Raw genomic sequence first — 18327 nt, 5'->3', positions numbered from 1 at the left:
AATCTATGGATAGCATTTTTATCATCTATGAATTCAGGTGCCTGATTGTGATGCTTGGACATTTTTTTCCTGATTTTCAAAACTTTATTTCATGCTTTTTGGTCTGCAGCTCCCTAAGGCAACTCTCTGCCTCCAAAGAGCTTTTTCTCAGCTCTCGCCCACGCCTGCATTGATGTCATCGCTTGCTCCCCTCCCGCCCCCCCCACCCCGATAGAGCTGCGCTTTTTAGCGCACGCTTCAGGTTGGAATTGCAGTCGGGGGCCAATCACGTTCAACGTTCCATTTCCTGACTGCTCCCAGGCCTGCCGATCGGGCCCGCCCACTGAGCTGAAAATTCAGGCCTCTGATGCTCATCACTTTGAATAACTTTTATTATTAACAAAGGAAATAGTCATATGCCAGAATTTTTTACTCATCGCGCCTGACCTGAACGAACGTAAAATGAAACGTGATGTCATCGCGCACTCGTGCGATATTTCGGTCGGTGGATGTGCGCGGGAGTCAGCAGCACACCTGACATTTAAAAGGCCTATTAAGGCCATTATAGTAATAATTAAGTTCAATTTTTTGCTGGCCATCCAACCCTACGTAAGTCATTGAGTAATAAATTTTCACAGTGATTGTAGACCATGCTTTTGGAACTGCCACAGTCAACTAAGATGTCAGCAACATAAATCACCAGACAAATGACATGATCCTGGAGGTGTGGGAAACTAAGTTTTCAGTAGAATCTCTTAATCTGGTAAGCCTCCAGTCTGATTTTTCTAAACTGGAGCAATGAATAGAACAGGTGGTATGCATGCAATGGAGCAGGAAGGTCACAGCATGTAACCTAGCAGCAGCTGAACCACAAAGAAGCTGCTGCTGTCAATGACCTGGAAAATCACAGCCTCCACCACAACATAAAAATAATGGCAATCTGTTTTACTGAACTGATTTATTAAACTGACCCATCCATATCGGGTAGGATTTAAGTGTGAGATACACAGCTCAAAATTTAAAAATGCATTGCACATATCCATCACTCAAAGGCATTAAACGAATTGGAACAAAAACAATAACTTCCAGAGATACTCAGTAGGTTAGGCAGCAGTCATCAAGAAAATGTAAGACTGTTGACGATTCATGCATAAAAGCTTGCCTCAGAACTGAAAGATATGACAAATGAACAGTGTTTACGAAAGAACAGAATATATGAAAACAGGGAGAAGAAAAACGCACACACATGGACCACACACAGAGGAATAGATCAAGAATGGTCTGTAAAGTTCTATGCTGAGGCTCAGAACATGTTAAAGTGCAGAAATCGCATGTGCAAGAAACAACGGACGGTATAATAAGAGAAATCAAATAAATAAAAGACTCAGAGGAGAAGTTTTTGAGGCCTATCTAGATGAAACAGGATTACAAAAATGGTTTTGGAATGACTTAATGCCCTATTGCCCCGACAGTGTGGCCATCCTTAACTTCCCCAGGGCCTATAGTCCTGGATGAGCAGCACCTATCTAAGTTAGGTGAATAGTTACCAAGGAAATGTTAGACAGATTAAAGCCTAGTCTAACTTGGCAACTGCACAACTGATTCCCCAGTGACTCACGCAACACTTTGACTCCCCACCCCCCCCACCCGCCTACCCCCGACCCCACCAGATTACCCCCAAACCCCCAACTAACCCTCCCGATCATCTGGCTATTCCCCTGAGGCCCAACTACCATTCCCAAACACCTGACTATCCCCTGACCTCCTGACAACCCCCCGAACCCAACTACCCCAATCCCACCCGGCATGACCCGATTACCAGCTTCACCACACTTCACGACCTGAGCCAACTACCCCTCCCGGTCACACTATCCACTGACCACCCGACAACCACACCAACCTAACCCAACTACCAAGCCCCATGACCTGACTTAACAACCCCTCCCAACCATGATACCCCGCAACCACTAACTAACACCCAGACCTGGTCCGACTACGCACCCCTCAACCACCTAGATGGTTAGAAGATGGCTTAGTGGTAATGTCACTGGACCAATAATCCATAGGCCCAGGCTAATGTTCTGGGGCAGGGGTTCTGTAGTAATTATGGTTTTATTTAGTGTGTAATGTACCTTTACAAATAATACGTGTTACAGAAGATTATATGATCTATAGTAACCAATAGGAGAGTAACTCGGTCTACCTCAGCAGCAAGTGTAGAGATGGAATTAGAGTTGAAAGCACATGTGTAGTTGCTGCTGAGTATATTGTAAATAAACTTAATGTTTCCACCTAAGAAGTGTCTGCAGATCAACTCTATCATTAATAGTACAACTTGGCCACCTGACAACAAACCGGCCACAAGGGTAAAACAGGATTGAGCAAAATAAATCAAGTTAGAAAGAAATTGGCACCGTACCTCACACAGTGATTGTAAGTAGCAAACTCCATTAGAATTGAAGAAGTCATCCCCTCTCAAAATGTCAGAATTTTGGAGAATTGATCCATTTGAACCAGCCACATGTTTCAATACATAGAATGCCTCACATTCGTTTTTCAAGTGAACAAGATTATCGGGCAAGAGAAGAGGTGAGCTATTCTCTTGAGTACTTGTGGGAGAAAACCCTACAGAATTATTCAAAATTTGACAGACTCAATGCCCAGATTTGAAGAATTTTGATGAATTGGTGAACCTCGTGAAGGGTCACTTTCAACCAAAGCCCTCAGTCATGATGTGGAGGTTCAGGTTTAATTCACAAAAATAAGCCCTGGTGAGATAATTGCATACTACATGGCAAAATTGAAGCAGCTAATGGAACATTGTGAGTTTTGTACAACTCTGAACAACATGCTCAGGGATTGTTTAGTGTGTAGTGCGAAAGAGGACAATATTCAGAAAAGATTATTGTCCAAGGTGAATCTGGATATCAAGAAGGTGCTAGAGATTAGTGCTGGTCATGGAAAGTGCAGTAAAACATTCAAAAGCAATACAGAGTGTGCAAAATGGCACCATCCTCCACATTGGGTGGGAAACCTCAACCGCAAGAGGCACAAAAAGAGCGAGACGCTGCTGAGAAGCGCGAAACAACCCCCACTAGCCAAAGAATAAAGAAAAAATAACGTAGTAGTTAAATCGAAGAATAATTTTAGTAGAGGTGGAAACAGGTTTTTAGCAATTGTTGGTTTAAAAAAATTGAATGCTGCTATTGTCATAGAAATGGATATATGCCCAAGGAAAGATTCAAGTGGGCTTGTAAACATGAGAAGAAGCCGAATGAAACCTGCAATGTAGAAGAGCCTGAAACAACAAACTCAGACATTTACTCATTGTTTAATCTGACAGTTGGAAAGACAGAATCAATATTTGCCACGGTGAAAGTAAATGGCAAACCTGTTAGAATGGAAGTGGGCACGGGAGCTCCCACTACAGTAGTTAGGGAACATACCTTCAGATATCTGAATAATTGTGAACATCAATTAAGTTTAGAAGAGACAGCTGCCAAACTAAAAACATATATGGGTGAAGACATTCAAGTAAATGCATAAGCAGGGTAACTGTCCATTGTGGAAGTCAATCAGCAAAGCTACCAGCATTAGTATTGAAATGCAGAGGACCAAGCCTTCTAGGGCGAAAATGGCTAAGGGAAATCAACCTTGATTGGCGACTGGGATTCCAAAAGGAAGCTGGAAACATTCCTGTTTTGAAAAAGGAATGTGTATGGACTCAACAGCCTGAAGAAATGCTGGCTGTTCTAAGCCAGAACAACAGAAGGAGCTTGAAGAGACCCTGATTGATGACAGAGTTCGGGACGAGGTGAGCAACCTTCACAGGAGAAAGAAAACCTGTTGAAAGACTTTCATACATGACAAGATTCCCTCAGGTCAAAGTTTGTACCTCTGGAAAAGTATGAAGAGAAACAGAAAGAATTCAGCACCACTCTGAACAAGCTGAAGAATGAGTTGGCAGAGAAGACACAACAATGTCCAATTCTCCAGGAGGCAGAAAATAAACACAAAATCGAGACAGAAAAGCTGAAGAATCAGCTAAATGAAGCCAAAGAGGTTTTGGAAGCAAAAGTCGCAGAATTTTCCAAGAAGCAGAGAGATAATGAAATTTTGGGAGATTCAGCCACTGAACTCGGAGACAAGTTGAACTGAAAGATGTCTGGCTAGCAGTGAAGTCAAAAAGAAGGCCGAAATTAAAGTCTGCGCTAGAAAAAGAAAAGTGCACGTTCCAAGCAAGGGAGGTAATCTATTTGGGTTACCAAATTGATTCAAAGGGCCTCCAACTGGTTGAGGAGAAAGTGAGAACCATAAGAGAGGCACCTGCGCCAAAGAATGCCTCAGAGCTCAAATCATTCCTAGGAATAATCAACTATTATGAGCAGTTCTTACCCAATTTGTCAAAAGTGCTGGCTTCCCTGCATTATCTACTCAAAAAGAAACAACGTTGGTCTTGGGAGGCGCCCCAGAAAGAAGCTTTTATAAAGGTGAAACAATTGTTGCACTCGTCTGATCTATTAGTGCGTTATGACCAGACGAAAGAATTAGTGCTGACATTTGACGCATTTCCCTATGGAGTGGGAGCAAAGCTCTCTCAGCAGATGGATGACAGCATGGAAAAGCCAATTGGTTACGTCTCAAGAATGCTCACCACAGCGGAAAAGGGATACTCACAGATAGGAAAAGAAAGCCTGTCCATTATCTTTGGTGTCAAGAAATTTCACCAGTATGTACAAGGCCGTCATTTTACCATTGTTTCAGACCACAAACCATTGCTAGGATTATTTAGTCAAGAAAAGGCTATACTACCCGTAGCATCAGCAAGAATACAATGAAGGGTCTTAATTCTGGCAGCATATGAATACACTTTCATACATAGGCCTGGCAATCAAATCATAAGTACCGATGTCCTTAGTCATTGCAAGAAAATGATGAGCACGTCACAATTCCGCAAGAATGTGTTTTACTGTTAAAATTCTCAGATTCCTCACCTGTATGTGCTCGACAGATCAGAGACTGGACAAGTCAGGACCCAGTCCTATCTCAGGTACAAGAACAAGTGCTACATGATTGGTCACAGGAGCCCATATCTAACAAAGTAAAACCGTACTTCAACAGAAGACATGAAATAACCAGCCAGGATGGCATCTTATTGTGGGGAGCATGAGTGATAGTTCCTCCAAAGGGAAGTGAACCACTTTTAATTGAACTACACAGTGCCCATCCAGGAATTTCCCAAATGAAGACTATAGTACGCAGCTATGGATGATGTCCTGGGATAGATGGTGAAATAGAATGTTTAGTAAAGCACTGTGTGCAATGTCAGCAACTGCAAAAGTTGCCAGTGACAGCTCTGTCACACCCATGAGATTAGCCAAGTAGACCCTGGGTGCAGTTACACATTAACTACGTTGGATCTTTCCTGGCAAAAATGTTTCTGCTCATTGTCAAAGCACATTCAAAATGGTTGGAAGTACACGAGGTGAAGTCACCAACATCGGCCACTACAATTGAGAAACTAGATCAGAGTTTTGCCACTCACAGAATACCAGAAGTAGTCATTTCTGATAATGGCACGGCATTTACGAGTGCTAAGTTTCAACAGTTTATCAGCCTCAATAGTATTGCTCATGTGAAAACTGCACCGTACCACACTTCCTCAAATGGACTGGCTGAAAGGGCAGTTCAAGCATTCAAGACAGGCATGAGAAAGCATACTGGCTGTTCCTTGGCAACCAGGCTAGCACTTTATTTCATTACAGGACTACCCCTCACATAATATTAAGTGTCACACCTGCGGAGTTATTGCTGAAATGCCATCTCAGTACAAAATTGATCTGAATAATGCTGAATTTAGAGGGGAAGCTGGAAAGGAGTCAGGGAAACCAGAAAACTAGACACGACTGGCATAGTCACAACAGGAAATTTACCGTGGGAGAGCTGGCATAAGTGAAGAACTTCGAGGAAGGACCAAAGTGGTTACCGGGTGAAATAAGTGCGGTGACTGGACCTCTATCTTACCGAGTGGAGGTGCAAGGCTGGATCATCCATAAACATGTGGACCATTTAAGGAAGAGAGAGACAAATCACCAAGATTTGGTTCCACCGGTGATCATGACTGGGTCTACGTTTCCTGTTGAGGATACTCAACCCAGGACTGACATATCTGATGTTTCTGTAAGAGTTGAGGATACAGAACTGCAAGTGCCCACCAAGGCACCTGATGTTCAGGCAACTCTAGAAAAGGAAGTACCTGATAAAGAATCTGAAGTTGTGGAATGGCGATGCTCCACACATACCAGGAAACTACCTGAAAGACTGAACTTGTAAATTCCTTATCCACTGTAATTATTATATTGTCTTGAAAAATACGTATTTTTAAATATAATACATATAGACGAGTTAAAGGGGAGGAATGCAGTGATTCTGGTTTTATTTAGTGTGTAATGTACCTTTAAGAATAATAGGTGTTAAGGAAGATTATATGATCTGTAGTAACCAATAGGAGGGTAGAACAGTCTACCTCAGCAGTCAGTGTAGAGATGGAGTTAGAGTTGAAAGTACATGTGTAGTTGCTGATGAGTATATTATAAATAAACTTAATGTTTCCACCCAGGAAGTGTCTGCAGATCAACTCTATCATAATAGCACAACTTGGCCACCCTACAACAGGTTCAAATTCCAGCACAGCAGCGGATGGAGTTTAAATTCAATTAGCAAATATGGAATTGAAAGCTTGCCTCTGTAATGGTGACCATGAAACTATCAATTGTCATTAAAAACCCATCTGGTTCATTAATGTCCTTTAGGGAAGGAAATCTGCTGTCCTTACCTGGTCTAGCCTGTATGTGATTCCAGACCCACAGCAACGTGGCTAACTCTTAATTGTCTTGGAAATAGCTTAGCATGCCACTCAGTTCAAGGGCCATTAGGAATGGACAACAAATGCTGGCTTTGCCCATAATGCACAGATCCCATGAAAGAATAAAGAAAAATCTGAACTGCCACTAAGAAAAAACTCAACTACTCCTTAGGCCAGACCTGACTAGACCCCAATATGATTCCCCCTTCAGACCCCTGAAACACTCTACCCAATTCATCACTTACCCACTCACCCATTTGCCCACCTCACCCACCTACCAACCCTACCAACTTACTCCACACCCACCTACCTATTTTCCTCACCCATCATACCAGCTATGTTCTTCTCTTCACCATAAATGTATCAATCATACATGGAGCATTGGTGAAACAATAATGTTGGTTCTTTATTTGATGAGAAGATTATATACAGTTTAAGCTAATTGGTATTCACAGAACTGCAGAATTTTTATGGCACTGAAGCAGGCCATTCGGCCCATCATGTCTGCACCAGCTCTCCAAATGAGCATTATGGCCTAGTGCCATTGTCCTGCCTTTTCCCCATACCCATGCACATTGTTTCTATTCAAATAATCATCTCATGTCCTCTTGAATGCCTTGATTGAACCTGCCTCCACCACACTTCCAGCAGTGCATTCCAGACCTGAACCACTCATTGTGTGAAAAAGTTTTTTCTCACATCACATTTGCTTCTTTTGCAAATCACCTTAAATCTGTGTCTTCTCGTTCTTGATCAGCTTCTCCCTATCTACTCAGCCCAGCCCCCTCGTGATTTTGAACATCTCTATCAAATTACCTATTAGCTTCCTTCTCTCCAAGGAGAAGAGGCCCAACCTCACATCTTAAACCCACATCTTACTCCTACTCCTGCTCCGCTGCATTGACTAACTATAAATCACATCCTGCCGAGGTAGTAACGATTGACAGCTGTTTAAGATATGACCCTTAAAGGTGCATGCACATCATTTCACAAGATCCCCTTTTTTACTAAATGAAAGGTTTACCTTTAAAGAGGCAAACTGTTATTTTGTTTTGCTGTCATGTAAATTTTATATCTGAATACTTCAACATAGGACAATAAATTTACAAATCTCTAAAAAGTCTGCACTGGGGTGCTGCTTTGGGCTTCATTAGAGAGCTTCAGTTGGAGCTTAGTGAGAAAGGGAGAGGGAGCTCACTGAAGAGGGAAGGAGGGATCCTTTCATTTTCTATCTTTCCCCAGTAGTAAGCATGGTGGCCTTGGTAAGTGGTAACTGGTGAGTATTTCTTCTGTCCTTAATATTCTCTAAACTAAAGGAAGTGAAAGTAAAGGGTATCATTTAAGTGTAAGTCACGGCAGGGCAGCTCGGCCAAGTGGAATGCTCCTCCTGTGCAATGCGGGAAGTCAGGGACACTTCCAATGTCCAGGGCGACCACATATGCAGGAAGTGCCTTCAGCTGCAGCTATTCAAAATCCGTGTTTTGGTGCTGGAGTTGTGGCTGGAGTCATTGTGGAGCATCCACAAGGATGACATCTTTGTTGGATAGCATGTACACTGAGGTGGTCACACTGCAGGTAAAGAGTGCACAGGCAGCAAGGCAATGGGTGACCGCCAAGCATGGTAAAGGCACTAGGCAGGTAGTGCAGAAGTCCCCTGGGTCCATTTTCCTCTGTAACAGGTTTTCTGTTTTGGATACTTCAGGGGGAGTTGATTTCTCAGGGGAATGCAGCAAGAGCCAAGTCCATGGCACCACAAGTGGCTCAGCTGCATGGGGGGGTGGAGGGTGGGGAGGCTGGGGGCATTGGGTGGGAGGGAAGAAAAACGTTTGGCAGAGCAACAGTGATTGGGGTTTCTATCATAACGGGAACAGATAGACATTTCTGCGATCGCAGACATGACACCAGGATGGTATGTTGCCTCCCTGGTGCCAGCGTCAATGAAGTCACAGAGCAGCTGTAGAACACTCTGAAGTGGGAGGGTGAACAGCCAGAGGTCATAGTCCATATCGGTACCAACAACTTAGGTAAGAAGAGGGATGAGGTCCTGAAAGCAGAATATAGAGAGTTAGGAAATAAATTAAAAAGCAGGACCTGAAATGTAGTAACCTCAGGATTATTTCCAGTGCCACATGCTAGTGAGACCAGAAATAGGAGAATAGACCAGATGAATGCATGGCTGGGGAGATGGCATAGGAGGGAGGAATTTAGGTTCCTGGGACATTGGGATAGATTCTGGGGAAGATGGGACCTGCACAAGCTGGACAGGTTGCACCCCAGTAGGACCAGGACCATTAGCCCTGCAGGGGAATTTGCTAGCACTGTGGGGAGAGGGTTTAGACTAGACTTGCAGGAGGACAACAACCTGAGCAGGGAGACATAAGAGAGGGAAACAAAGATAGGAATGAAAGATAGAAAAGTAGAAAGCATAAGTGGAAGGTAGAGGAAACAAGGGCTAACAGCAAATAGGGCCAGAGTACAAAAAAAATGTGTAAAAATGTTAAAAAGACAGGCTTAAAGGAATTGGGTGGAATTTTCTAAAGGTTGCTGGTGATGTGCGTGGAAAATATAGTGGGACATACTTGGCGATAGCATGAAGGCAGGTCATGATCTTCTGCTCAGCCCACCATCGGTCAGCAGGAAGCTAAATGTAATACATTAGCATATAACTAGAAGGCCATCCTGCCAGGCTTTTGGAACCCTGCCATTTCATCTATCCACGTCAGCGGGAAAGCACACCAACGTGTTTCACAACAGCACACAGGAGATGTGCACTTGGCGGCCTTCACTTCGGGGGAAATGAGGTGAGTGAGCAGCCGCGTTCTCTACAGCTCGCCTGTTGTTTACAGGCCTCAGGGACACCGGGGGGCGCTGGCAACTGATGCCTGGCCCCGCAGGCAACTGCTGAGGGGTGCGGTTGTCTGGGGGGCAAGTGCTGGCCAGACTCAGAGGCAACTGCTGGGGGGAGTGGGTGTCAGGTGCTGCCCTGGCGCTGCATCCCACGCACACAGGCAATCAAGGTGGGGGGCAGGGTAAGCGAGGGAAGTAAGCATTAGGGACACCTGTATAAACTGATCATTCCTCAGCAACTAAGACAGATCAGGCGCAGCCACAGTGATATGATTGGAGTCAGGCTCCTAGCCTGCCCGCCCATGTAAGCAATGCAGAGGCACCAAGGGGCCATCAAATGCTCCATAGCTTATCCCCTGAATGCACCCCACCCCCACCCACCCCTGGCACAGACTTCAAGTCCACCATCACTTTATTGGACCACAGAGCAGTTGGACAGCACACATTGTACAATCTCCTCGCCAATGCTCACCATGTAACAGTCACTGTTGGAGCCACTCACAGCCCCTTGTAATCTCAGCATCCCGGTTTAGACCAGTGTCCACCATGTCACAGGGTGACAAGGCAGCCATGCAGCACATTCATCTCTGGCCATCCAAGGGTGACCAGCGCTCTCCGGGCAGCATTAAGGGGCGGTCACATAGGGCCAGGAAAGGTGCTAAGTACAGCCATGATAACCACGTCTCTCTGTCTTCCATGCTGCAGGAGGACCACGTCAAGATCATGGATCCTGGTGACCTAGCTGTATGCCTGTTGGCCTACAGGGACTGTAGAAGAAGGAGGAGAGAGCAACTGAGGCACCTGGCCATGCAAGGGCAGGAGCAGAAAGCTCAAGAGGAATGGGCAGCAGGGGCTCACGCCCTTGCTGCCCAGGAGTGACAGAGAGCTGTGGCTGGCCGGTGTCTGGTGACACCCAGGGTCTATAGACGCCGCCTACCATTCTTGCAGATGACTGAGAACCAGTGTCACTGACAACTGCACATGCCTAGGGACCTGGTGGCTCATACCTGCCACCTACTGCAGGGCTTGGCACCAAGGGGACATGGAAGGCTTCCACTGCCAGTGGCTGTGAAAGTGACCACGATGCTCAATTTCTATGCTAGTGGCTCCTTTCAGGATTACACTGGTGACCTCTGTGGGATTTCACAATCTGCCACACTGAAATGCATCCATGAGGTAATTGATTCCATCTTTTCCATGGCGCACAACTTTGTGCATTTCGCCCGGGACCAAGACAGCCAGGATGCAAGGGACATTGGATTTGCCCTGATCTCGGGATTCCCACAATTCCCATGAGGCATTCAGGTCTCCATTGCTGTTCATCAACCACAAGGGCTTCCACTCACTGAACGCGTGAGTTGGCTAAGATAGATTGGGGAACTTCATTAAAAGGCAATGATGGTGGAGAGGCAATGACTAATATTTAAGGAACAACTGTATGCATTGCAACAGTTATACATTCCTTTCTGCTACAAAAATAAACAGGAAAAGTGGCCCAACCATAGCTAACAAAAGAAATTAAGGATAGTATTAGATCCACAGTGGAGTCAGATAAAGTTGCTAGAAAAAGTAGCAAGCCTGAGGATTGGGAGCAATTTCGAATTCAGCAAAGAAGGAGCAAGAGATTGATTAAGAGGGCTAAAATAGACAGTGAGAGTAAAATTGCGAGCGACATAAAAGTTGACTGTAAAAGCTTCTATAAGTATGTAAGAAGAAAAAGATTGCTGAAGATAAATGTAGGTGCCTCAAGTCTGAAACAGGAGAATTTATAATAGAGAACAAGGAAATGGCAGAGCAATTAAACAATTACTTTAGCTCAGCCTTCAAGGAGGAAAGCACAGATAACTTCCCAGAAGTGCTAGGGAACCAAGGGTCTAATGAGAAGGTGGAGTTAAAGGAAATTAGTATTAATGAAACAGTGGTGCTGGAGAGATTAATGGGACTAAAAGCTAAAAAATCCTCATGTATTAATCTACATCCCACGGTACTAAAGGAGGTGGCCATGGAAATAGTGGATGCATTGGTTGTCATGTTCAAAATTCTGTGGAATTGGGAACAATCCCGGGAGATGGGAGGGTGGAAAAAGTAACCCCACTATTTAAAAGAGGAGGGAGGAAGAAAGCAACGAATTATAGACTGATTAGCCTAACATCAGTAGTAGGTAAAATGCTACAGTCTGTTAAAGAGGATGTGATAACAGGACACTTAGAAAATATCAACAGGATTAGAAAAATCAACATGGATTTATGAAAGGGAAATCATGTTTGACAAACCTACTGAAGTTTTTTGAGGATACAACTAACAGAATAGATAAGGGAGAACCAGTGGATGTGGTGTATTTGGATTTTCAGAAAGCTTTTGATGACATCCCACATAAGATGTTTGTGTGTAAAATTAAAGCACGTGGGATTGGGGGTAATATATTGGATTGAAAATTGGTTAGCAGACAGGAAATACAGAGTAGGAATAAACGGGTCTTTTTTGGAGGGGCAGGCGGTGACTGGTGGAGTACCGCAGGGATCGGTGTTTGGGCCCCAGCTAGTCACAACATATATCAATGATTTGGATGAGGGAACCAAATGTAATATTTCCAAGTTTGCTGACAACTTGAAATTTGGTGGGAATGTGAGCGGTGAGGAAGGTGTTAAGAGGCTTCAAGGCAATTTAGACAGATTGAATGAATGGGCAAATACATGGCCGATGCAGTATACTGTGGATAAGTGTGAAGCTATCCACTTTGGTAGGAAATACAGAATAGCAGAGTATTATTTAAATGGTGATAGATTGGGAAATGATTTACAAAGGGACCTGGGTGTCCTGGTACACCAATCACTGAAAGTGATCATATAGGTGCAGCAAGCAGTTAAGAAGGCAAATGGTGTGTTGGCCTTCATTGCAAGAGGACTTGAGTACAGGAGCAAGGATGTCTTACTGCAGCAGTACAGGGGCTTGGTGAGACCACACCTGGAGTATTGTGTGCAGTTTTGGTCTCCTTACCTAAGAAGATAAATATTTACCATAGAAAGAGTGCAGGGAAGGTTCGCCAGACTGATTCCTGGGGTGGCAGGATTGTCTTATGAGGAGAGATTGGGCTGACTAGACCTGTATTCACTGGAGTTTAGAAGAAAAAGAGGCGATCTCATTGAAATATAAAATTCTGACAGAGATGGACAGACTGGCTGCAGAGATAATGTATCCTCTGGCTGGGGGATCTAGAACAGGGGGGGTCACAGTCTCAGAATCTGGGGTAGACCATTTAGGACTGAGATGAGGAGAAACTTCTTCACTCAGAGGGTGGTGAACCTATGGAATTCTCTACCACAGAGTGCTGTGGAGGCCAAGTCACTGAATATATTTACAAAGGAAATAGATAGGTTTCTAGACTCTAAAGGCACCAAGGGGTATGGGAGATAGAGGGAGTACGGTGTTGTGATAGAGGCTCAGCCATGATCATATTGAATGGCAGAGCAGGCTTGAAGGGCTGAATGACTTGCTGCTCCTAGTTTCTATGTTTCTAAAGTGTTTTGGCGGTTTGCTTATCTGTCCAGCTTTAGTCACTGTGATCTTTGCTGGAGGCTGCTGTATATTTTCAGAATGCTGGTTCGGGGTGCTTTGTTTGTGTTGAGTATTAGGCTGTGTTCTTTTCACAATAGGACTACCCTGTGTTTCTGGTTGTGATATTGTTTTGATTTGGCATCCTTTTCTTGAGTTGTCATGCCATTTGATACTAACTATGACTTTGGTTCTGGGCAACTGCTGACAATTTCTGCTGGATTCTAGGTGCCATCAGTCAGGTGTGGTACTCAAGCTTTCTGTCTGATGTTCAAGTTGGGTAATTCGTGCTGGAGGTAGTTTTGATCATAGTATTCAAAAAGGGATTTGGACCGGTCACGGTATCTTTCACATTCCCCTCATTTTTGGGCAATGCATCACGTACCCCTGGCAGAATTGACAGGTGATGACTGAGGAAGTTTGTCCATTCTTGCCTGTCAAATAGTAATTCCATGTTGGTTCCATAGTAAATCGTTTGTAAGTTTGGAATGTGTATACATATTTGATTCAAACAGCTTTGTGTAGACTGTTGGCTGATGAGCTGCATTGCAAAGTTAGGTGATCTTCTCCTTGTGTATACATAGGGTTTCCAATAATGCTCCTTGTGGTCTTTGGTCTTCACCATTGTCTTGACATACCATGGATGGTGACTAAGGAAAAGTCCTTCCACGCTGGTATGCCTGTGAGCATTGGCCCTGAGGTGTCCACAATCTAAAATATCAGGGGTGACCAAGGTAAGTTTTTGCAATGACATTTGAGTGCAATGGATCCCAAGGATGGAGTCTTCAACTCATTGTATGCACTGAGTTTGGTGTTGTTTGTCAAATCATCACTTGCCTCTTCTGTGGGTGCATGCATTTCAGATTACAAAGTGGAAGGATGTTTGTACCTGCACCAGTATAGAGTTTTACATATAGGTTATGCTGACCCTGCATTTGTGGGCATGTAATTTGGATGATGGTAAAGACTTCTGTTGGTTCCATTGTGCCAATATGTTATTTGGTGTTTACTGTGATAAATATTTACTTACTGTGTGTGCCAGTGGAGAGAGTAGATAGGGAGAAACTGTCCCCATTCATGAAAGGGTCAAGAACAAGAAGGCACAGATTTAAAGTAATTGGCAAGAGAGGCAAAAGCGATATGAGAAAAAAAATTTTCATGCAGTGAGTGGTTAAGGTCTGTGATACACTGCCTGAGAGTGTGGTGGAGATAGTTTTGATCATAGTATTCAAAAAGGGATTTGGACCGCTCTCTGAAAGGAGGAACGTGCAGCGTTACGGAGAGAAAGTTGGAGAATGGCACTAATGAGTTACTCATTTGGAGAGCCAGTGCAAGCACAATGACCTGAACGGTCTCCTTCTCCACTGTAACAATTCTGTGGCTCTGTGATTTTAACTTCCTGGAAGCAGCAGTAATGGATTCTCAAACAAAAGCAGAAAATGCTGGAGTTAATATTTTGAGTCCATATGACCCTTCTTCAGAGCTCTGAAGAAGAGTCATACAGACTGAAAACATGAACTCTGTTTCTCTCACCACACATGCTGCCCAAATGCTGAGTTTTTCCAGCATGTTCTGTTTTTATTTCAGATTTCCAGCATCTGCAGTATTTTACTTTTATCTCAGTATTGGACTCTCCCCTGCCTGTAAATTCTGCTTACGATGAGGCCCTCCAGACTCTGCTATTTAATTTCTGTTCCTACTTAAACTTTGCAGCAGATAGACTTTTACCATATAAGCACTCCAAATTCAAACAATTCTACTGGGACGCGATACCTGCTGGCTGGAGTGAGGTGCGATCCAAGAACAGAGGTATAATGTGTAGAATTCCTACCGATCTGCAAAATCATGACACACGGTGAGTCTTGATAATTGTTTCTCTTTTACACCAGCTCATTTCTTTATCTGCATGCAAAAGGTTTCTGATATTTTGCAGTCAAATCTTCAAAAATCCTGCTGCCACCCTGTGACCATGTTATATCTTCCTTCTCTTCAACATAAACATGCCAATCATACACAAGGATTGATGAAACAATAATGTGGGTTCTTTATTTGAAGACTATATACAGATAATGTTAACTGGGAGACAATTATACACACTTCTTTCTCCTATAGCTGCAGCTTAAAGACTGACTACAAATCTGGGGACTAATACATCACATCCAGTGGAGGTATATAATGATTGATGCAATTTAAGATATGCTCCTTAAAGGTGCAGGCACATTATATCACAACACTACTCACTTACCCACCTCACTCATCAACCAACTTACACAACCTACCACCCCACCCATTCACTCATTCATCCACTCACCCATTCACTCATCCATTCAGTAACATTTAACTTACCATACAGAAGCTAGTGCCATAAAAAGGGGGCATGTCCTGTCTTCCCCTAACTGTACTCTACTTGGCTGGAATTCCACGATGGACACTGCACTTTGCCTTTCTGGAGAAGCCGGGTTCAGAAAGTCCCAGAAGAAATGTGAAGCGGCATTGAGGTCCTCGAAAGATCTGGGCCAATGGTTTTTTGCACTTTTTCAGTGACCTCCAGTGATCAAGTTAAAGGCCATTGGTTAACCCAAACTAGACACAGAAGAACTAATTGGAGCTTAGGTTAATTACTATCCAGTTTCAATTTGGAGTCCTATAACCAATGTCAGACCCCTATTTCTGTCTGTCACCTGTTTCAGGTAGGCACCCTGGATAACCAAATGTTATCTGATTCAATTTTGCATGAAGTGCTCTTCCGCCATTGATTGGACATGGGGAATCATGCCCTGAATTTGGATTTTGTTTTCTATTTAATGCCTGAAAAACAGGCTCAATTTACAATTTTTCTCCTTAACTTATTATCTTTATTAATCTTTAACCTTCATTAATCAGTCTATTAATCTTTGACATCAAGGCAACATATAATGTTCAGCGATACTGCATGTTAGATATGTGCTGTGGTGTGTTATTGGACAGAACAATGGCCTGAATTCAGGTGTAGGCAATGTTCCAGTTACAGAAAATTATCCTATCTGAGGGGACAGAGTTCTTAGCAGCAAGAGGTTCAATCGATTCTCATGGAAAATGTACTGCACTTAGGCTGAGAAAACTTTAAAAATGTGTCTTTCAGAACAACAGCAGGTATGCATCAGGAGGGAATGGGAGCTTGCTGGAATTATAGAATAGAATCATAGAATGGTACAGCACAGAAGGAGGTCATTCGGCTGATTGTTCCTTGCTGTTTTTTGAAAGAGCTATCCAATTTGTCTCACTCCCCCTGGTCTTTCCCTATAGCCCTGCAAAAATTTCCCTTCAAGCATTTATTCAATTCCATTTTGGAAGCTATTATTGAATCTGCTTCCACCATTCTTTCAGGCAGGGCTTTCCAAATTATAACAACTGCTGTGTATAAAAAATGTTTCATCTCCCCTCTGGTTCTTTTTCCAATTACCTTAAATTTGTGTCCTTTGATTACTGACTCTTCTGCTACGTAAATAGCTTCTCCTTATTTATGCTATCAAAAGTATTCAAAACATTATCAGACTTTAATCTGGATATTTGTTTAGCCTAGTACTTACATTGCTATAGCTGATTACTTAAGGTATATGTTCTATTCTATGCTCTAAAGTTCTTGTTTTCAATTATGTGGAATAAATCAAATGTTTTGTTTTGTCTTTGTTCTCTTTTTTTAATTCTTGAAATGCACTTTTTAATGTTTAAATTAGACCGTTATTGAAAAAGAGGTAATTCATGCAAGTAAGGGATAAGATGCCAGAGCTTATAACTGTTCAGTGTAACACACTGTACATCATTAAAATGGCCACAAGTAGGTCAGAAGCAGCACTTATAAATGCCCTCTGGTACTACACGAAGAGTGTTATGGAATCTCAGTCTGCTTTCACAATTATGAATGCAGTTATCTCAATATGCGTGGGAATGTTAAGTAAAGAATTCCTAAGAAAAAATAAGTCCCTGCAGTTTTCATGGATTGGCTCTGGTCAGCTATGCACTTGTTTTTAAATGAAGAAAAAGTTATTCATATATTTGTAAAAAAAAAATTATTGTTGCCCAAAGCTTTTTATTTGAAGGATGTGGAAAATATTACAGCCCAATATTTGGATATGTGGGATTGGGGAAGTTTAAACCAATCTGTAGAGGTACTCTCATAGACACATTGGTCATCAATCTATTGTGCCCCAGTTCTGACTCCATTGGTTTTCTGATAGGGCATGCCTTACAATCATAGGCGTGTAAAAATTTACAATTTGACTGATACAATTCAAAATATTTATTTTGGTGGCAATAATGGGAGTTCCAGACAACAAGTAGAAAAGCGTGTTTCAGTAAAATGTGGATTTATTTATTGACAACAAGAGGACAACAGAAATGAAATGTGCATTCTGTGCTTGTCATTGAATTTGACCATACCAGTCCAGCAGAAAGCAGGCAGGTAGGGCACTTAAAACAATTAGGTTGCTCACCCATTTAGGATGCGATCCTTTCTCACCTTATTCAGGATTTATCTGTAGGGCTCTGCAGGGGTACTTAAAGGCAGTGGGAGCCGCATAAATTTGTGTCAAATGTGTCCTATTAGACATTTTAACCAGGGCCTGAGTGGGGAAGATTTGTAGTTTTCTGCCAGGAGGGACGAAGGGGCCCTCCAAGTACAACAAAAACATTTAGTTGTGAGGCCCGGAGGTCTTCTCCAAATTCCCAAAATGTGCTTCTGGTACAGAGCTTTATCCTTCAAGAGCATTATTCCCAAAAAAGCTCCTTTATCTTTTGTTCTTTGTGATTAAGTGTGACTAATACTGTAGAAATATTGATAATGTATTTTCTAATATTTACATCAATGCATAGTCTTGAAAATCCTATGCTACCTGTTCTGTTTATGAGCGTTCTGTGTTACAGATAAATATATTGTGTTTTTGGGGGGTCGGGATGGTTTTAAACCCCTTGTTGCAAATATATCAAGACTCCTTAGGAAATGGTTAATTCCCAGCAGTGAGCTGTGCCCAAAAGGAGTGTGGATCAGAGAACTGTAGTTTAAAGGGTTAATAGCTATTATGCCGATAGTGAATATACATCATCAG

This window comes from Carcharodon carcharias, chromosome 5 (genome assembly GCF_017639515.1).
Source record: "Carcharodon carcharias isolate sCarCar2 chromosome 5, sCarCar2.pri, whole genome shotgun sequence".
In the NCBI taxonomy this organism is placed as follows: domain Eukaryota; kingdom Metazoa; phylum Chordata; class Chondrichthyes; order Lamniformes; family Lamnidae; genus Carcharodon; species Carcharodon carcharias.
Note: the sequence above shows the minus strand (reverse complement) of the source record.